At 47.8% G+C, this 22204-nt stretch overlaps 1 protein-coding gene across 1 annotated transcript in view; it reads right to left on the bottom strand.

Moving 5' to 3' along the window:
• The window catches only part of DNTTIP1 (deoxynucleotidyltransferase terminal interacting protein 1), an 84464-nt gene extending 72064 nt beyond the window's left edge, over positions 1-12400 (bottom strand). Inside the window, exon 1 of the mRNA XM_068123928.2 lies at positions 12272-12400. The gene's annotated coding sequence lies outside the window, so the exon portion shown is untranslated. The remainder of the gene's footprint in view (positions 1-12271) is intronic.
• Between the last annotated feature and the right edge of the window lie 9804 nt (positions 12401-22204).

The following is a 22204-nucleotide window of genomic DNA, read 5'->3' as shown; positions in this document are numbered from 1 at the left end:
ACAGAGAGAGCTGGGGGTGCAAGGCCGGAGAGGAGTCGGTAGAAGACAGAAAGACCACCTACCTACCTGCCTGCGGTGAGTGAGTGAAAGGCCCTCAGAGATAGCTTCATCGCGGGAGATTCCAATAATTCTGAAAGCTTTGGTTTCAACAGCGTGAAGCCGAGCTAGGTGTGAGGCAGGAGCACCGGCCCATAGGGGAGAACAGTATTCCATTGAGCTGCGGATGAAAGCCTTGTATGTGGTGAGGAGCTCAGGTGTGCCGAGGAAGGACTTCGCACGACGGAGGATGCCCAGTCGGCGACTGGCTTTGGAGGCCAGCTTGGAAATGTGGTTTTCCCAAGAAAGATCATGGCAGATAGTGAGACCCAAAAGCTTGAGCGACAGAACTTCTTGGAGAGGATTGTTGAGAAAGTAGATGGGAGGGTTGTCCAGTCGATCTTTTTGGAGAGACATAGTAAGAGTGTGAGATTTGTCAGGATTGAAAGACATGTTCCACTTGTTTGACCAGTCTGTGATTTTGTCCAAGTCTTCAGAGAGTGAGGAGGCTGCAGACTGCCGATCTGAGGGAAGAGGAATGGAGCGGCAGAGAGTGGAGTCATCAGCAAAGAGATAGAGAGGATTTTCAAGAGAGTCAGAGAGATCATTGATGAAGACCAGAAAAAGCACGGGGCCCAGAACACTGCCTTGGGGAACTCCAGCCTGAACAGGAAGAGGAGATGAGAGAAACCCATTCAGGGCCACACGTTGACGACGACTAGAGAGGAAGTCCGCCAGCCATGCGTGCAGATTTCCATGGATACCAAAGGAGGAGAGTTTGGTGAGCAGAGCGGGGTGCCAGACCGTGTCGAAGGCACGTGATATGTCGAGGGAGACAGCTCTAATTTCCTGTTTGGCATTGAGGACCTCCATCCATTGTTGAGACAGCAGAAGCAGCATGTCCAGAGTAGAGTGACCTGGTCTGAAACCAAATTGATGATCAGAGATCAAGCCATTGGAGAAGAGGAAAGATTTCATATCCGAAGCAATGATGGATTCCATGACTTTGCTGATAATTGGGAGAAGGCTGATTGGTCTGTAGTTGCTAGGATCTGTTTTTGCACCTTTTTTGTGCAAAGCGGTGATGTTGGCTGATTTCCAAGCAGATGGCAGTTGACCTTGAGCAAAAGAGAGGGTGAAGAGAACAGAGAGAGGGTGAGATAGAGCAGCAGAGCAGGATTTTAGGACCCGTGGGCTGATGCCGTCGGGTCCAGTTGCAGAATCAGACTCGAGGGTTGACAGAAACTTTTCCACCTTGTCAGGAGGAAAGGACACGGAGTCCAGGAGCAGCAGGGTACGACTGGGTATGGTGGGTACAGAGAGGGATGGGTTTGGGACACAAGATTTAGAGGCAAACACAGAGTTGAGGCATTCAGCTTTTTCACGTGCGGAGTCAGCTGTGTAGCCGTTTGAGGTAAGGGAGGGGATGGAGGGGGAACAAACACCAGAAACGGATTTGACCAGACGCCACCAGGATTTGGAAGAGGGAGACAGATAAGAGAGTTCGGTCTTGAGAACGGAGAGATATTGTTTCCTGGCTCTCCTGAGGGTGGACACACACTTGTTTCGGGCTTTGTGAAAGGAAATGAGATTTCCTTCCGTTGGATTTGCTTTCCAGGAGACGAAGGCAAGTTGTTTCTGGGCAACAGCCTCACCACAAGATTCCGTGTACCATGGACGGGAGGAAGGGTATGACAACTGAAGACGAGATGGGATAAATCTGTGCATGAGAGAGAGCAATTTACTTTGGAAGAATTCCCAGGATGAGTTGATGTCAGAGGTGGTAGAGATGGGAGACCAGTCCAGATGATTGATGGCTGCTTGAAGACCGTGCCAGTTGGCCTGAGTGAAATGCCAGACTCGTCGACGCTGAGCAGGCTCCCTGAGGATGGTCAGAGAGATGTCCATTTTAACAAGGACATGATCAGATGATCCGATTGGAGTAGAAGAAGAGCAGCAGACATTTTCAGGGAAGTTAGTCATAACCAAGTCCAGAAGAGAAGATGTTCCGTTGACTGAGATCCGGGTCGGGAAATTGACAGATTGTGTCAGTCCCAGTGAGTCGCAGAAGTCCTTTGCTGAGGAGCCATGGCTGGTGAGAGAGGTACCCACACCCAGCCAACTGGCATGATGACAGTTGAAATCACCACATATGAGGAAGAGAGAGTTGGAATGAGTAGATAGAAGTTGGTCCATATTATCAGACAGCGAGATGTAGATGGAGTCATCACTGTTTGGTGGACGGTACAACACACATATGAACAAGAGGTGGGAGCGAAGGGGAAGCCGTAGCCAGAGGTATTCCTGGGGGTGAGGTGGAGAGAGTGCAGTGCAGGGCGAGTGAGGAAGAGAGTTTTTGATAAAGATAGCAACCCCGCCTCCAGGACGAGGCTCAGGTCTATCATACCGGAGGAGGGAGTAGCCCGGGAGAGATACTAAGGAATCAGAGACATCATAAAGGAGGAAAGTTTCTGTTAAGCAGATCACGTCTGGTTTGACAGAAGCAACCTGTATGGAGAGATCAGTTAAGTTTGAACGAAGGCCCCGGATGTTTGAGGTCCATCCCGTTAATGAAGAGGAAGGGGGAGCATCAGATACAGAACAGGGGGGAGGAGGGGTAGGGTAAGATGTGGAAGAGGTGGAAGAGGTAGGGAGAGCTGTTGAAGGTGTGTCAGAGATTTCAGAATAGCTTGGAGAAAGGGAAGGATGGGGCGGACAAAAGGTTTGATGGTGATTGGGTGAGGCACAATGAGGTGTTATTTGAGGAGGGGGAAGAGCGAGGCAGAAGGTTGGGGGAGATGGAGGTGAGAGTTGGAAGGGGGAAGAAGCAGGGAGGATGCTTTGAGGAGGGGGAGTGAGAGGGGGGAAATTGAGAAGCAATGAGGGTGGGGAGATTTGAAGGGGAGGGGTGAGGGGGGAGTTTGGGAGGGAAGGGACAAGGGGAGGGATTTGAAAGGGATGGGATATGGGGGAGATTTGGAGGGGAGGGGTGAGGCAAGAGTCTAGGAGGGGAGGGGCGAGGGGGCGTCTTGGCGGGGAGGGGTGAGGGGGTAGTTTAGGAGGGAGGGGGCAAGGGGGGAGATTTGAAAGGGATGGGTGATGGGGAAGATTTGGAGGGGAGGGGTGATGGGGAAGATTTGGAGGGGAGGGGTTATGGGGAAGATTTGGAGGGGAGGGGTGAGATTGGATTTTAGAAAGTGTACGATTTATGGGAAACGAACATTTATTGCAAAATGGGTTTCTTGTGACCTTTGAGTTAAAAATACGTTTAAGGACGCTGGATGGAGGATGGAGTGCAGGAGAGTTTAGGGAATGTAGAAAAAAGGCACTATAGGAGATGGATATTTTTTTTGGGATGAATTGATTTGGTGAGCAAGTCGAAAGCGGCCTTTTAAAGAAGAAGAAGAAAAAGGTGTTATAAAATATGATGGAATACATAACTTGAGGGGAAAGTGTAAACATTGAAGGTTAATAACAGTGAAAACTATCTGGGGAAATGGGGGAGAAACACGTGGTCGAAGAACGAACGAACGAATAAGAATGAATAAACGAATGAGAACAGAGAAGGAAATGTTTTTTTTTTGTTTTTTTTTTTTGAGTTGCGATTTACACAAGGAAGTAGGCTATGGGTGAAAAGACTGGGAATACAGAGAACGAAAGTTATTGGATCACAAACGACGGACCGCTGAGAGAAAAACAAAGCCTCAAGGTTGTACAGTGTACACTGTACAAGGCCTCAAGACACGACACGAATTAACACGATTTTCAATACAGGTATGAAAGATTTGCAACGAAAAATCTTCGTCGGGACACAATATACGTACAACACCATAAATAAATACAGTTTTAACGAAAATACAAATGGGAACAATCACTTAACTTCGATTTCAAATCGTTCGCGACGCGGCAAAGGCCTTGCTCGCGACACGGCAGACGATCAATTTATGAAAGATAAACACCGAGAAACGACCAAAGTTGCACACAATAACTTCACACACCGAAAGATAAATACAGTTTCGACAAAATACAATTGTGAACAGACTTAACTTCGAAAAACGTGGAGACCGTGTGGAGCTTTGTTTAGACTTTAGACCATGTATTTATACTGTTATTTTTTCAGATTATACAAATGATACATTAAACCAAGATGGCGGACACCAGTGCATTGACAGTGAAAGCGAGGCGGGTAGCAGTGGTGTGGTAGCACAAGAGGAGAAACACCAACACAACAATGAAACAGGTGCAATAAGACTGAGGAGTATTTTGGAAAAACAGCACCGTCAAAATCGAATCTTCATCATTGGGGGAAAAAAAGGAATTCCAGACTGGAAGTGTATTCGACAGCAAGCGCAGCAGACAACCAACAATTCGTGATTTGGGAATTCAAAACATTAAAATATCCGTTCTCAGATCTCCCAAAAAATTATTACGGAAACGTTCTGTAAAGTTGGGTGTTTCATATTCATCGTTACATCGCACAACGAAAGAAGATCTTCACATGAAACCAGATAAACCAACTGCCATTTGCGAATTCTCAAATGCAGATCATGAAAATAGGATGACAGCTCGTGACAGAGAGCTGCAGCACTTTGATACAATTCCTAAAAGGTCAAAGGTTATGTTTAGTGATGAGTTTGCTGTTTATCTCAGTTCATTTCCACGCAATGTTCACTTTTAGAGTGATGCTCATGCAAGACCATCCACCACATGTTATGGTGTGGGTAGTGCTATCTGCCCACCACCTCATTGGTCCATACTTTTTTGATGTGTTGGTCAACCAGCAGTCATATGTACATATTGTTATGTCGGTGGGGGTAGTGATATGTAGAGCCAGATAGATATGTGTAGGTAGGTATTCGTGTCGCGGTAAGGAATCTGACTTGTAATAAGTTTCATGCGTAGGCGTTTTGTCGGGTAAGGAGTATACTTGTGAACCTACCAGGAGGTTCGAGTGATAAGTAGAGTAGGGATTAAAGAGTAGCGCCCCTGTGTGTCTCACATGGTCAGCCAAACCTTTGTTCCTTATGGCAATGCACACCTGAAGACACCATAGATAGGTCCCTCGCGCAACACTAAATAACGCCCTTCCCTGACATGACTGTGAAAGACGAACAGGCAGGGAAACCAGGCCGGGGCACCGCCGATGGGCGCCGCCACCAATTACACCTCCGACAGGCCTAACCACATTGAGTACCACGCGCTATGACCACAGAACAGGGGACGAGAGTTGGGGTGGCGCGGTAGGCGTGAACCTCCAGTCGGCGAGTCAGTGGAGCGCACTGATTGGGTAGCGCGCCAAGGCTGACGTGACGTCACCGGCAAGGTTATTTAAGAGAGCGCCGAACGCCATTAAGAAGGAGAGACAGAGGTTGAGAGAGAGAGAGAGAGAGAGTGAGTCTTGCTACATTAGTTAGTGAGTCTTGCACCATTTGCGTTGGTCTCGAGAGTCTCTGGTGGTTCGTGCGTTCTTGCAGCCCTTGCGTCCCTTGCGGTTGGTGCTCTTGTTCGCGCAGCTAGCCTGTTTTGGACATCCGGCACTTCGTCTTGCGCAGCCCGAGTTGAGGTGAAATATAGTCCGAGTGGAGTTCGCTTGCTGGCACGTTTGCTTCGGGAGAGCTGACTGGGACGTGGCAGGCCGATCGTGTGGGAGGACCGGCCTCGCTTGGAGCCGCTGCCCTGCGATGGACGTGTGGTGCTTGGTGCACGGACCTCGTGGTGCTCGGTGCTGTGGTGCTGGAGTGTGGGACCTCGTGGGTGCATCGGGGCCGAACGAAGCCGCGTGTGGGCAGCGGAGACAAGACGACAAGAGCCAGATAAGCCGAGCTCCGCGTTTACACTTTACACAACCAGACATTTTCTTTCGTATTCATATTCCCTCGTTTTGTTTCTGAAGTCAGTGTAGTGTGGGATCCCAAATGAGTTACTTTTATTTCATTGCCGTCGCATTTCATTGTTTCGGGGTCCATGAATAAATCTATATTTTTGTACATTCTGATTCGTGTTTGTCAAGTTCATTAATCCTCTTACAGGATCAGATCAGAACCGGGGCTACGTCGGTGCGCTGAAGGTAAGCTTTTGCCGCAGCCTTCCATTTTCCTTCTCCCTCCCGCATTAGATAGCAAAATCCGTGTTTGGTTATCGCCTCCATTAAATCCGTTTCGGTCCATCCGAAACTTTCTGGTGTTAACCGGGAGTCGCGCGACAATATGTTTGAGAATTACCTCACACATCAACTTGAACGACGTGGACTAGCCCATGAGATTTATTTACAGCAGGATGGGGCACCTGTGCATTATGCACGTGTGGTACAAAATTACCTCAATCAAATTTTTCCTAACCGTTGGATTGGCAGGTCTTTGCCAACACTTCCGTGGCCACCGCACATTCCTGACCTGACCACTTGTGACTATGCTCTGTGGGTATGTTAAAGTTAAGGTTGGAGAACATCGCATGGCATCTGTTGATGAACTGAAACAACACATTCAGGAAACATTTGGCACCATAACACATGGTATTTTGGCACCATACAACAAGAACAACAGGCATTTTAAGGCCATTTTCCCTGCAAGAGCGGGGGTTCGCCTTGCGGTCACCATGACAATCTTCTCCATTTTGCCCTATTTTCTGCATCTCTCCTTGTTAACCCCCTTGCCCGCATTTCTTCGTCCATCATCTTTAGCCAAGTCTTTCTCGGTCTTCCCCGTCCTCTACTTCCTTCTACATTCATTTCCATCACTCTTCTCAACCAGTCACTTTCATCCTTCCTCAACACATGACCAAACCATCTCAAACTGTTTCTCTTCACAGCATCCATCACAGGCTCTATTCCCATCATCTTTCGTAATTCATCATTTGTCTTCCTCTCTCTCAACGATACTCCACACATCCACCGAACCATTCGCATTTCCACCCTTTCCAGCCTTCGTTGCTGCTCTACGTTCATTACCCACGTCTCGCTCCCATAAATCATAACACTTCTCACACATGCAGCATACACCTTTCCCTTCAGCTTCAACGACACTCCCCTCCTCGTCAGCACGCCATTCAGTTCCCGAAACTTCTTCCATGCATATCTCACTCGAGCAACCGTTGCCGATTCTGATCCACCTTCTCCATTCAGCATGTCTCCTAAGTAACAAAATGTTTTCACACCTTCCAGCTTCACGCCATCTCCAAGATCCAACTCAACATTTCCTCCATCTGCAGCTCCCTCTGTGCACACCTTACACTTGAATGCAGCTGCCACACTGGTTAATGACCCTCTCAAACCACTACATTTTTGATGAACCCACTCAGCGCACATTGTACATTGAATGGAAATCACTCCGACGCCATTCCTGCACACAGCACACGGCCACTTCCCAGTTCTTTCCACCTCACCACATGCTTTACCACTTGCCATCACCTTCGTTTTTCCGATATTCACCTTCAGACCTTTTGTCTCTATTTTTTTTGGCACCATAACACATGGTATTTTGGCACCATAACACATGGTATTTTGGCACCATAACTCATGGTATATTGTGTCAGTTTTTACACCGCATGTGGAGAAAAATTATCTCGTGCCATGACAGTGACGGACTGTCATACGGATACACTCGATGTCTAAGGAGGTAATGTAATTGTTGTATTACTATATGTATTTATTGCTCCTGTTATTAGGTTTTACTGTTGTTACAGTAATATGTTATTAGTCCTGAGAGTTATGACTCACCCTGGTAAATTATATGAACAAATCTTGCATAGGAAGCTAAAACTGTGTCCTGGGACTTATGACTCGCCCTGTAAACTTCCTCTATTGCAGAAGGAGGAGGAGGGTTGATATGATTATTGAATACAAGATCATTCATTCAAGATCAGGATCGATCCGAGTCATTCCATCAAGATCAGGAGTGATCCCCGTCATCTATCTATAATTCCAGTAATCTCTGTGTGTATGTTTGTATGTTTGTATGTCTGTATGTCTGTGACCGCTGTTTCTCGACAACCACGGGTCCGATATACTTTAAACTTGCCAGGTATATTGCTGGGGACCCGAGGATGTGCCTTTTCAAGGTTTCATATTAATCGGAGAAGTAGTTACCGAGCTATGTCCAAAAAACGATTCAACCAATCAGAGAGCAGCGAGCTATCACGTGTGCCGAACGTGGCGAACAGACTCTGCCTCGGACGGCACATTTGAGAGCGTATTCATTTATTTCACGTTGGAAAACTATGTTGCCGTTAAACTATGTTTTAAAACTAATTAAAACTAATTTGCGATTCATTCGCTTTCCTGCGCGTTTGTGCACGCGATGGCGATTTCTTTACCAAACTCCGCAAGCCGTTCGCTTTGGACCAAACCATTTCATGTAAATAGAGGGGGGGGGGATTGTCACCGTACTCGCAAGCCGTTCGCTTTGGACCAAACCATTTCATGTAAATAGAGGGGGGGGGGGGTTGTCACCGTACTCGCAAGCCGTTCGCTTTGGACCAAACCATTTCATGTAAATAGAGGGGGGGGATTGTCACCGTACTCGCAAGCCGTTCGCTTTGGACCAAACCATTTCATGTAAATAGAGGGGGGGGATTGTCACCGTACTCGCAAGCCGTTCGCTTTGGACCAAACCATTTCATGTAAATAGAGGGGGGGGATATAATTTTAGATATAGATATAGTACGGGCATGCCCTAGTCTATCTATAATGCCAGTAATCTCTGTGTGTCTGTCTGTGACCGCTGTTTCTCGACAACCACGGGTCCGATATACTTGAAACTTGCCAGGTATATTGCTGGGGACCCGAGGATGTGCCTTTTCAAGGTTTCATATTAATCGGACAAGTAGTTAGCGAGCTATGTCCAAAAAACGATTCAACCAATCAGAGAGCAGCGAGCTATCACGTGTGCCAAACGTGGCGAACAGACTCTGCCTCGGACGGCACATTTGAGAGCGTATTCATTTATTTCGCGTTGGCAAACTATGTTGGCGTTAAACTATGTTTTAAAACTAATTAAAACGAATTTGCGATTCTTTCGCTTTCCTGCGCGTTTGTGCACGCTATGGCGATTTCTTTACCAAACTCCGCAAGCCGTTCGCTTTGGACCAAACCATTTCATGTAAATAGAGGGGGGGGATTGTCACCGTACTCGCAAGCCGTTTGCTTTGGACCAAACCATTTCATGTAAATAGAGGGGGGGGATTGTCACCGTACTCGCAAGCCGTTCGCTTTGGACCAAACCATTTCATGTAAATAGAGGGGGGGGATTGTCACCGTACTCGCAAGCCGTTCGCTTTGGCTTTGCGAATGGACCAAACCATTTCATGTAAATACAGGGGGGGGATATAATTTTAGATATATATATAGTACGGGCATGCCCTAGTTCATTCAAGTTCAGGATCGATCCCAGTCATTCCATCAAGATCAGGAGTGATCCCAGTCATTCATTCAAGTTCAGGATCAATCCCAGTCATTCCATCAAGATCAGGAGTGATCCCAGTCATTCATTCAAATTCAGGATCAATCCCAGTCATCTATCTATAATTCCAGCAATCTCTGTGTGTATGTTTGTATGTTTGTATGTTTGTATGTTTGTATGTTTGTATGTATGTTTGTCTGTGACCGCTGTTTCTCGACAACTACCGGTCCGATATACTTGAAACTTGCCAGGTATATTGCTGGGGACCCGAGGATGTGCCTTTTCAAGGTTTTAAATTAATCGGACAAGTGGTTACCGAGCTATGTCCAAAAAACGATTCAACCAATCAGAGAGCAGCGAGCTATCACGTGTGCCGAACGTGGCGAACAGACTCTGCCTCGGATGGCACATTTGAGAGCGTATTCATTTATTTCCCGTCGGCAAACTATGTTGCCGTTAAACTATGTTTTAAAACTAATTAAAACTAATTTGCGATTCATCGTAACTGCGATTTGCGACCTTCCGGATAGTGAAGACTTCACTTCCGGCAGCCAATCACAGAACGCTTTGTTGCGTAGGCGTGGCCGATGTGAGAGCGAGCCCAGCCCAGCGCGTGCGCCATTACGGTTCGTAATTCGATTTCTTCCGGAGAAAATAATAATTTCTCGATTTCTTATGCGCATTATTTCTCCCAATTCAGTCAGAGCGAAGGGCGGAAGCGAAGAGCGTTGTTTTTTTTGTTTACGGGCGTACGGGCGGGGTACAGCGTACGGGTAGCGTTTTTTTTTTTTTTTGGCAAGGAACGGGCACCCACGTACGAGAGCGTATTCATTTATTTCCCGTCGGCAAACTATGTTGGCACTATGTTGGCGTTAAACTATGTTTTAAAACTAATTAAAACTAATTTGCGATTCTTTCGCTTTGCGATGCGATTTGCGATTGCGTTAAACTCGCTCGGGCGTTAAACTATGTTTTAAAACTAATTAAAACTAATTTGCGATTCATTCGCTTTCCTGCGCATTTGTGCACGCGATGGCGATTTCTTTACCAAACTCCGCAAGCCGTTAGCTTTGGACCAAACCATTTCATGTAAATAGAGGGGGGGGGGGGGGATTGTCACCGTACTCGCAAGCCGTTCGCTTTGGACCAAACCATTTCATGTAAATAGAGGGGGGGATTGTCACCGTACTCGCAAGCCGTTCGCTTTGGACCAAACCATTTCATGTAAATAGAGGGGGGGGATTGTCACCGTACTCGCAAGCCGTTCGCTTTGGACCAAACCATTGCATGTAAATAGAGGGGGGGGATATACTTTTAGATATATATATAGTACGGGCATGCCCTAGTTCATTCAATATCAGGATCGATCCCAGTCATTCATTCAATATCAGGATCGATCCCAGTCATTCGTTCAATATCAGGATCGATCCCAGTCATTCATTCAAGATCAGGATCGATCCCAGTCATTCATTCAAGATCAGGATCGATCCCAGTCATTCATTCAAGATCAGGATCGATCCCAGTCATTCATTCAAGATCAGGATCGATCCCAGTCATTCATTCAAAATCAGGATCGATCCCAGTCATTCATTCAAGATCAGGATCGATCCCAGTCATTCATTCAAAATCAGGATCGATCCCAGTCATTCATTCAAGATCAGGATCGATCCCAGTCCTTCATTCAAGATCAGGATCGAACCCAGTCATTTATTCAAGCCAGACATATTCAACTAGAGGTCACTCACGGAAGTTGTCACAGAAGAAGAGCAGACAAGACATCAGGAAGTGTGTTTTTAGCAGTAGACTGGTGGATGACTGATGGATGACTGGTTGATGACTGGTTGATGACTGGTTGATGACTGGTTGATGACTGGTGGACGACTGGTGGACGACTGGTGGACGACTGGTGGACGACTGGTGGACGACTGGTGGACGACTGGTGGACGACTGGTGGACGACTGGTGGACGACTGGTGGACGACTGGTGGACGACTGGTGGACGACTGGTGGACGACTGGTGGACGACTGGTGGACGACTGGTGGACGACTGGTGGACGACTGGTGGACGACTGGTTGACGACTGGTTGACGACTGGTTGACGACTGGTTGACGACTGGTTGACGACTGGTTGACGACTGGTTGACGACTGGTGGACGACTGGTGGACGACTGGTGGACGACTGGTGGACGACTGGTGGACGACTGGTGGACGACTGGTGGACGACTGGTGGACGACTGGTGGATGACTGGTGGATGACTGGTGGATGACTGGTGGATGACTGGTGGATGACTGGTGGATGACTGGTGGATGACAGGTGGATGACAGGTGGATGACTGACCTGGATGACTGGTGGATGACAGGTGGATGACTGACCTGGATGACTGGTGGATGACTGATGGATGACTGATGGATGACTGGTGGATGACTGGTGGATGACTGGTGGATGACTGGTGGATGACTGGTGGATGACTGGTGCCACTGCACTGGTGGATGACTGGTTGATGACTGGTTGATGACTGGTGGATGACTGGTGGATGACTGGTTGATGACTGGTGGATGACTGGTGGATGACTGGTGGATGACTAGAAGTCTTTAACATGAAGTAATTGAAGGCAAAACGACAAATGAATTTAAGTATAAATGAAGTCTTAATTCAGTCTAAATGAGTTATTCCACTTTCCACAAGTCTGCTCTTCTCAACAATGTAAACACATTAAAATTCGGTGTTACAACGAAGAAAAGACTAGGGATCACTTTCTTCACCGAATCCGAATATTATGAGACAAATGTGAAATGGTGATGTTAGAAACGTTATAAATGCAATGAGAGAAACTTCCTTACCGACAGAAAGGACAATGATTCGATTTTCTTGTGAACTCCGGCGGAAACACCACAACACGATGAAAACAAACTCACTTCTGGTTTCATGAACGACTTCCGGTATGAGGGGCGTGGCTCGTGATTCAGAGTTCCGGTTTGATCAGCAGAGATTGGTTGAGATCGAGCGATGAGTAACATCGACCCAACGCTCAATAACAAGTAATCAACCTGAGGCTTGAAAAATAAAACAGCCGCACAATATACTGCTACTAATTACACCGCCATGGCTCTAATTTAAAACGCAAGTTACATAGTAGGGACTTTAACAATAAAAGTGAAAACATAAATCGTTTCAGTCATCATGCTTCGTTTACATTCTTCACATCATTTAACATCTCGTGTGAAGCCTTCACAAAGGAAAGATTCTGAAAAACGGAAATTGTCCTCAAGACGAACATTTACACCCAAACAGACGCGAAGGCGAAGCACGTAATGCTAGAAATGGTTATAATGTCCGTTGCGAGTGCAGGACTTTGACGGTGTGAACCCAGACCGAGTCATGTCAAAGACTTTAAACATGTTACATGGTGCTTTGATCATCATCATCATCCATCCATGTATTGTCCATGCATTCTTCCATCACCCATATGCATGTATTAATCCGTCCATGCATGTATCAATCCGTCCATGCATGTATCAATCCGTCCATGCATGTATCAATCCGTCCATGCATGTATTAATGCGTCCATGCATGTTCGAATCTGTCCATGCATGTATCAATCCCTCCATGCATGTATCAATCCGTCCATGCATGTATTAATCCGTCCATGCATGTATCAATCCGTCCATGCATGTATCAATCCGTCCAAGCATGTATCAATCCGTCCATGCATGTATTAATCCGTCCATGCATGTATCAATCCGTCCATGCATGTATCAATCCCTCCATGCATGTATCAATCCGTCCATGCATGTATCAATCCGTCCATGCATGTATTAATCCGTCCATGCATGTATCAATCCGTCCATGCATGTATCAATCCGTCCATGCATGTATCAATCCGTCCATGCATGTATCAATCCGTCCATGCATGTATTCATCCATCCATGCATGTATCAATCCGTCCATGCATGTATCAATCCGTCCATGCATGTATCAATCCGTCCATACATGTATCAATCCGTCCATGCATGTATCAATCCGTCCATGCATGTATCAATCCGTCCATGCATGTATCAATCCGTCCATGCATGTATTAATCCGTCCATGCATGTATTAATCCGTCCATGCATGTATCAATCCGTCCATGCATGTATCAATCCGTCCATGCATGTATCAATCCGTCCATGCATGTATCAATCCGTCCATGCATGTATCAATCCGTCCATGCATGTATTAATCCGTCCATGCATGTTCCAATCTGTCCATGCATGTATCAATCCGTCCATGCATGTATCAAACCGTCCATGCATGTATTAATCCGTCCATGCATGTATCAATCCGTCCATGCATGTATCAATCCGTCCATGCATGTATTAATCCATCCATGCATGTATCAATCCGTCCATGCATGTATCAATCCGTCCATGCATGTATCAATCCATCCATGCATGTATCAATCCATCCATGCATGTATTAATCCGTCCATGCATGTATCAATCCGTCCATGCATGTATCAATCCGTCCATGCATGTATCAATCCGTCCATGCATGTATCAATCCGTCCATGCATGTATCAATCCGTCCATGCATGTATCAATCCGTCCATGCATGTATCAATCCGTCCATGCATGTATCAATCCGTCCATGCATGTATTAATCCGTCCATGCATGTATCAATCCATCCATGCATGTATCAATCCGTCCATGCATGTATTAATCCATCCATGCATGTATCAATCCGTCCATGCATGTATCAATCCGTCCATGCATGTATCAATCCATCCATGCATGTATCAATCCATCCATGCATGTATTAATCCGTCCATGCATGTATCAATCCGTCCATGCATGTATTAATCCGTCCATGCATGTATCAATCCGTCCATGCATGTATCAATCCGTCCATGCATGTATCAATCCGTCCATGCATATATCAATCCGTCCATGCATGTATCAATCCGCCCATGCATGTATCAATCCCTCCATGCATGTATCAATACGTCCATGCATGTATCCATCCATCCATGCATGTGTCAATCCGTCCATGCATGTATCAATCCGTCCATGCATGCATCAATCCGTCCATGCATGTATCAATCCGTCCATGCATGTATCAATCCGTCCATGCATGTATCAATCCGTCCATGCATGTATTAATCCGTCCATGCATGTATCAAACCGTCCATGCATGTATCAATCCATCCATGCATGTATAAATCCGTCCATGCATGTATCAATCCGTCCATGCATGTATGAATCCCTCCATGCATGTATCAATCCGTCCATGCATGTATCAATCCCTCCATGCATGTATCAATCCGTCCATGCATGTATCAATCCCTTCATGCATGTATCAATCCGTCTATGCATTTATCAATCCGTCCATGCATGTATTAATCCGTCCATGCATGTATCAATCCGTCCATGCATGTATTAATCCGTCCATGCATGTATTAATCCGTCCATGCATGTATCTCTCCATCCATGCATGTATCAATCAGTCCATGCATGCATCAATCCGTCCATGCATGTATCAATACGTCCATGCATGTATCCATCCGTCCATGCATGTATCAATCCGTCCATGCATGTATTAATCCGTCCATGCATGTATCAATCCGTCCATGCATGTATCAATCCGTCCATGCATGTATCAATCCCTCCATGCATGTATCAATCCGTCCATGCATGTATCAATCCGTCCATGCATGTATCAATCCATCCATGCATGCATCAATCCGTCCATGCATGTATCAATCCGTCCATGCATGTATCAATACGTCCATGCATGTATCCATCCGTCCATGCATGTATCAATACGTCCATGCATGTATCCATCCGTCCATGCATGTATCAATCCATTCATGCATGTATCAATCCGTCCATGCATGCATCAATCCGTCCATGCATGTATCAATACGTCCATGCATGTATCCATCCGTCCATGCATGTATCAATCTGTCCATGCATGTATTAATCTGTCCATGCATGTATCAATCCGTCCATGCATGTATCAATCCGTCCTTGCATGTATCAATCCCTCCATGCATGTATCAATCCCTCCATGCATGTATCAATCCGTCCATGCATGTATCAATCCGTCCATGCATGTATCAATCCGTCCATACATGCATCAATCCGTCCATGCATGTATCAATCCGTCCATGCATGTATCAATACGTCCATGCATGTATCCATCCGTCCATGCATGTATCAATACGTCCATGCATGTATCCATCCGTCCATGCATGTATCAATCCGTCCATGCATGTTCCAATCCGTCCATGCATGTATCAATCCGTCCATGCATGTATCAATCCGTCCATGCATGTATTAATCCGTCCATGCATGCATCAATCCGTCCATGCATGTATCAATCCGTCCATGCATGTATCAATACGTCCATGCATGTATCAATACGTCCATGCATGTATCAATCCCTCCATGCATGTATCAATCCGTCCATGCATTTATCAATCCGTCCATGCATTTATCAATCCGTCCATGCATGTATCAATCCCTCCATGCATGTATCAATCCGTCCATGCATACATATACCCATCCATCCATGCATGTATCAATCCGTCCGTGCATGTATCAATCAGCCCATGCATGTATCAATCCGTCCATGCATGTATCCATCCATCCATGCATGTATCAATCCGTCCATGCATACATATACCCATCCATCCATGCATGTATCAATCCGTCCATGCATGTATCAATCCGTCCATGCATGTATCCATCCATCCATGCATGTATCCATCCATCCATGCATGTATCAATCCATCCATGCATACAAATACCCATCCATCCATGCATGTATCAATCCGTCCATGCATGTATCAATCCATCTATGCATGTATCCATCCATCCCATGCATGTATCCATCTATGCATGTATCCATCCATCTATGCATGTATCCATCTATGCATGTATCAATCCATCTATGCATGTATCCATCCATCCCATGCATGTATCCATCTATGCATGTATCCATCCATCCCATGTATCCATCCATCCATGCATGTATCCATCTATGCATGTATCAATCCATCTATGCATGTATCCATCTATCCATCCATCCCATGCATGTATCCATCTATGCATGTATCCATCCATCCCATGCATGTATCCATCTATGCATGTATCCATCCATCTATGTATGTATCCATCTATGCATGCATGTATCCATCTTAAGTTTTTCATGTAATTTCCTTATTTTCCTTTAAACCTACAGCCTGCTCCCAATAATCAGCAAGGTCGTGGAATCCATCATTGCTTCGGATATCAAATCCTTCCTCTTCTCCAATGGCTTGATCTCTGATCATCAATTTGGATTCAGACCGGGTCATTCTACTCTAGCCATGCTGCTTCTGCTGTCTCAACAATGGATGGACGTCCTCAACACCCATTTGCTTTTATGAGCGGGGGAGGGAGAGGAGGGGAGGAGAGAGTGGGAGTTGGAGGTGAAGGAGAGCAAAGATGGCACAAAATTGTGAGGGGTTGGGGGCTTGAGTGTTTAATGGAGGATGCGGAGGGGAGGACAGAGTGGGAGTTGGAGGTGAAGGAGAGCAAAGATGGCACAGAATTGTGAGGGGTTGGGGGCTTGAGTGTTTAATGGAGGATGCGGAGGGGAGGACAGAGTGGGAGTTGGAGGTGAAGGAGAGCAAAGATGGCACAGAATTGTGAGGGGTTGGGGGCTTGAGTGTTTAAAGGAGGATGCGGAGGGGAGGACAGAGTGGGAGTTGGAGGTGAAGGAGAGCAAAGATGGCACAGAATTGTGAGGGGGTTGGGGGCTTGAGGGTTTAAAGGAGGGAGAGGTGGGGAGGACAGAGTGGGAGTTGGAGGTGAAGGAGAGCAAAGATGGAACCGAATTGTGAGGGGGTTGGGGGCTTGAGGGTTTAAAGGAGGGAGAGGTGGGGAGGACAGAGTGGGAGTTGGAGGTGAAGGAGAGCAAAGATGGCACAGAATTGTAAGGGGGTTGGGGGCTTGAGGGGTTAAAGGAGGATGAGGAGGGGAGGACAGAGTGGGAGTTGGAGGTGAAGGAGAGCAAAGATGGCACAGAATTGTGAGGGGTTGGGGGCTTGAGGGGTTAAAGGAGGATGCGGACGGGAGGACAGAGTGGGAGTTGGAGGTGAAGGAGAGCAAAGATGGCACAGAATTGTGAGGGGGTTGGGGGCTTGAGGGGTTAAAGGAGGATGCGGACGGGAGGACAGAGTGGGAGTTGGAGGTGAAGGAGAGCAAAGATGGCACAGAATTGTGAGGGGTTGGGGGCTTGAGGGGTTAAAGGAGGATGCGGACGGGAGGACAGAGTGGGAGTTGGAGGTGAAGGAGAGCAAAGATGGCACAGAATTGTGAGGGGTTGGGGGCTTGAGGGTTTAAAGGAGGATGAGGAGGGGAGGACAGAGTGGGAGTTGGAGGTGAAGGAGAGCAAAGATGGAACCGAATTGTGAGGGGGTTGGGGGCTTGAGGGTTTAAAGGAGGATGCGGATGGGAGGACAGAGTGGGAGTTGGAGGTGAAGGAGAGCAAAGATGGCACAGAATTGTGAGGGGGTTGGGGGCTTGAGGGGTTAAAGGAGGATGAGGAGGGGAGGACAGAGTGGGAGTTGGAGGTGAAAGAGAGCAAAGATGGCACAGAATTGTGAGGGGTTGGGGGCTTGAGGGTTTAAAGGAGGATGCGGACGGGAGGACAGAGTGGGAGTTGGAGGTGAAGGAGAGCAAAGATGGCACAGAATTGTGAGGGGGTTGGGGGCTTGAGGGGTTAAAGGAGGATGAGGAGGGGAGGCCAGAGTGGGAGTTGGAGGTGAAAGAGAGCAAAGATGGCACAGAATTGTGAGGGGTTGGGGGCTTGAGGGTTTAAAGGAGGGTGAGGAGGGGAGGACAGAGTGGGAGTTGGAGGTGAAAGAGAGCAAAGATGGCACAGAATTGTGAGGGGTTGGGGGCTTGAGGGTTTAAAGGAGGATGAGGAGGGGAGGACAGAGTGGGAGTTGGAGGTGAAAGAGAGCAAAGATGGCACAGAATTGTGAGGGGTTGGGGGCTTGAGGGTTTAAAGGAGGGTGAGGAGGGGAGGACAGAGTGGGAGTTGGAGGTGAAAGAGAGCAAAGATGGCACAGAATTGTGAGGGGTTGGGGGCTTGAGGGTTTGAGGGTTGGGGACGGATGTCAATTTTATGTCAATGAATTAAAGTTAGAATTCATTAAATAAATTCAATTTAATTAAATAAAGACAAGAGCATTCAGTCCATCTCTCAAGTCTAACTCGGCACTGAGGTTCCTGTTTTAATGGGAGCTTCAGACGTGACAAAATTTTGCCACCAAACATGATGCAATCATGTCATATTCCTTATTTGCTCAGAGAATGCAACCCACCAATTCACAGTGAATGGAAACAAAATGGCGTACATGGACCAAGTGACCAGAATCTTCCGGACTCGCCATGTCGGGACTGTATATGCAGGGACTCTAGGTTGAAGACTTTAAGGGGGGATGGGATTGACACCTTAGGGCTGGGAGAGAAAAAATGCAAATGGCACAGACTTGGGAGAGGGAAATTGAGGCTTGTTATGGGGGAGTAGGGGTGGGTGAGGACTTGGGGGTATACCCCAACTAGTGGGAAATGCCGGATATACCCCAGCTAGCGGGAAATGCCGGGTATACCCCAGCTAGCGGGAAATGCCAGGTACACCCCAGCTAGCGGGAAATGCCGGGTATACCCAAGCTAGCGGGAAATGCCAGGTACACCCCAGCTAGCGGGAAATGCCAGGTACACCCCAGCTAGCGGGAAATGCCGGGTATACCCCAGCTAGCGGGCAATGCCGGGTATACCCAAGCGAGTGGGAAATGATGGGTATACCCCAGCTAGTGGGCAATGCCGGGTATACCCAAGCTAGTGGGAAATGCTGGGTATACCCCAGATAGCGGACAATGCCGGGTATACCCCTGATAGAGGGAAATGCCGGGTATACCGCCGATAGAGGGAAATGCCGGGTTTCCCCCAGCTAGCGGGCAATGCCGGGTTTACCCCTGCTAGAGCACAATCCCAGGTATACCCCAGCTAGTGGGCAATGCCAGGTATACCCCAGCTAGCGGGCAATGACGGGTATACCCCAGCTCGTGGGAAATCTGGCTTCTGACAAACCAGACTTTATCTGCTTAACAGAAACTTTCCCCCTTCCTGATGTCTATGATTCCTTAATATCTCTCCCGTGTTACTCCCTCCTCCGATATGATAGACCTGAGCCTCGTCCTGGAGGTGGGGTTGCTATCTTTATCAAAAACTCTCTTCCTCCGTCGCCCTGCACTGCCCTCTCTCCACCTCACCCCCAGGAATACCTCTGGCTACGGCTTCCCCTTCGCTCCCACCTCTTGTTCATATGTGTGTTGTCCCGTCCACCAAACAGTGATGACTCCATCGACATCTCGCTGTCTGATAACATGAACCAACTTCTATCTACTCATCCCAACTCTCTCTTCCTCATATGTGGTGATTTGAATTGTCACCATGCCAGTTGCCTGGGTGTGGGTACCTCTCTCACCAGCCATGGCTCTTCAGCAAAGGACTTCTGCGACTCACTGGGACTGACGCAATCTATCAATTTCCCTACCCGTATCTCAGGCAACGGAGCATCTTCTCTTCTGGACTTGGGTATGACTAACTTCCTTGCAAATGCCTGCTGCTCTTCTTCTGCTCCAATCGGCTCACCTGATCATGTGCTTGTTAAAGTGGACATCTCTCTGACCATTCTCAGAGAGCCTCGACGAGTCTGGCATCGACGGGTCTGGCATTTCACTCAGGCCAACTGGCATGGTCTTCAAGCAGCCATCAATCATCTGGACTGGTCTCCCATCTCTACTGCCTCTGACATCAACTCATCCTGGGAATTCTTCCAAAGCAAACTGCTCTCTCTCATGCACAGATTTATCCCATCTCGTCTTCAGTTGTCATACCCTTCCTCCCGTCCATGGTACACGGAATCTTGTGGTGAGGCTGTTGCCCAGAAACAACTTGCCTTCGTCTCCTGGAAAGCAAATCCAATGGAAAGAAATCTCATTTCCTTTCACAAAGCCCGGAATAAGTGTGTGTCCACCCTCAGGAGAGCCAGGAAACAATATCTCTTCACTCTCAAGGCCGAACTCTCAAACCTGTCTCCCTCTTCCAAATCCTGGTGGCGTCTGGTCAAATCCGTTTCTGGTGTTTGTTCCCCCTCCATCCCCTCGCTTACCTCAAATGGCCACACAGCTGACTCCGCACATGAAAAAGCTGAATGCCTCAACTCTGTGTTTGCCTCTAAATCTTGTGTCCCAAACCCATCCCTCTCTGTACCCACCGTACCCAGTCGTACCCAGCTGTTCCTGGACTCTTTGTCCTTTCCTCCTGACAAAGTGGAAAAGTTTCTGTCAACCCTCGACTCTGATTCTGCAACCGGACCTGACGGCACCCCGCTAATTTCACCCCAGATTCACTTTTTTGAAATACCAACTTCCTTCCTGGAAGTCCTTGTAGTGTCCTTGTGTTTTATACTTCTCCCACCCCTCCCCCCTCTTCCCACGCCTCCTCTCCCCAAGACCTCCCACAGATCTCCCGATGTCCCTGCTCTCAAATGTTGTGTTTGTGTGCTTCCCTTCTCTCCCCATCTTGTCTACCTCTACCCTTATTATATGCTTTTTGCGTCTGTTTGATTTTTTTTTGTGTGATAAATGTTAGCTCTTTCACGAGCCTCGATCCTGTACACAAAAAATAAAAATAATAAAAATGCCGAGGATACCCCAGCTAGCGGGAAATGCCGGGTATACCCCAGCTAGCGGGAAATGCCGCGTATAACCCAGCTGGCGGGAAATGCCGCGTATAACCCAGCTAGCATGCAATGCTGGGTATACCCCAGCTAGCGGGAAATGCTGTGTATACCCCAGCTAGCATGCAATGCTGGGTATACCCCAGCTAGCGGGAAATGCCGCGTATAACCCAGCTAGCGGGAAATGCCGGGTATACCCCAGCTGGCGGGAAATGCCGGGTATACCCCAGCTGGCGGGAAATGCCGGGTATACCCCAGCTGGCGGGAAATGCTGTGTATACCCCAGCTGGCGGGAAATGCTGTGTATACCCCAGCTAGCGGGAAATGCTGTGTATACCCCAGCTAGCGGGAAATGCTGTGTATACCCCAGCTGGCGGGAAATGCCGGGTATACCCCAGCTAGCGGGAAATGCCGGGTATACCCTAACTAGCGGGAAATGCTGTGTATACCCCAGCTGGCGGGAAATGCCACGTATAACCCAGCTAGCGGGAAATGCCGGGTATACCCTAACTAGCGGGAAATGCTGTGTATACCCCAGCTGGCGGGAAATGCCGCATATAACCCAGCTAGCGGGAAATGCCGGGTATACCCCAGCTGGCGGGAAATGCTGTGTATACCCCAGCTGGCGGGAAATGCCGGGTATACCCCAGCTAGCGGAAAATGCCGGGTATACCCTAACTAGCGGGAAATGCTGTGTATACCCCAGCTGGCGGGAAATGCCGCGTATAACCCAGCTAGCGGGAAATGCTGTGTATACCCCAGCTGGCGGGAAATGCCGGGTATACCCCAGCTAGCGGGAAATGCCGGGTATACCCTAACTAGCGGGAAATGCTGTGTATACCCCAGCTGGCGGGAAATGCCGCGTATAACCCAGCTGGCGGGAAATGCCGCGTATAACCCAGCTAGCGGGAAATGCCGGGTATACCCCAGCTGGCGGGAAATTCCGGGTATACCCCAGCTAGCGGGAAATGCCGGGTATACCCCAGCTGGCGGGAAA

Source organism: Myxine glutinosa, chromosome 8 (assembly GCF_964187855.1).
Source record: "Myxine glutinosa chromosome 8, kmMyxGlut1.1, whole genome shotgun sequence".
Lineage (NCBI taxonomy): Eukaryota > Metazoa > Chordata > Myxini > Myxiniformes > Myxinidae > Myxine > Myxine glutinosa.
The sequence above is the reverse complement of the archived record's forward strand: the minus strand, read 5'-3'. Positions and strand labels throughout refer to the sequence as shown.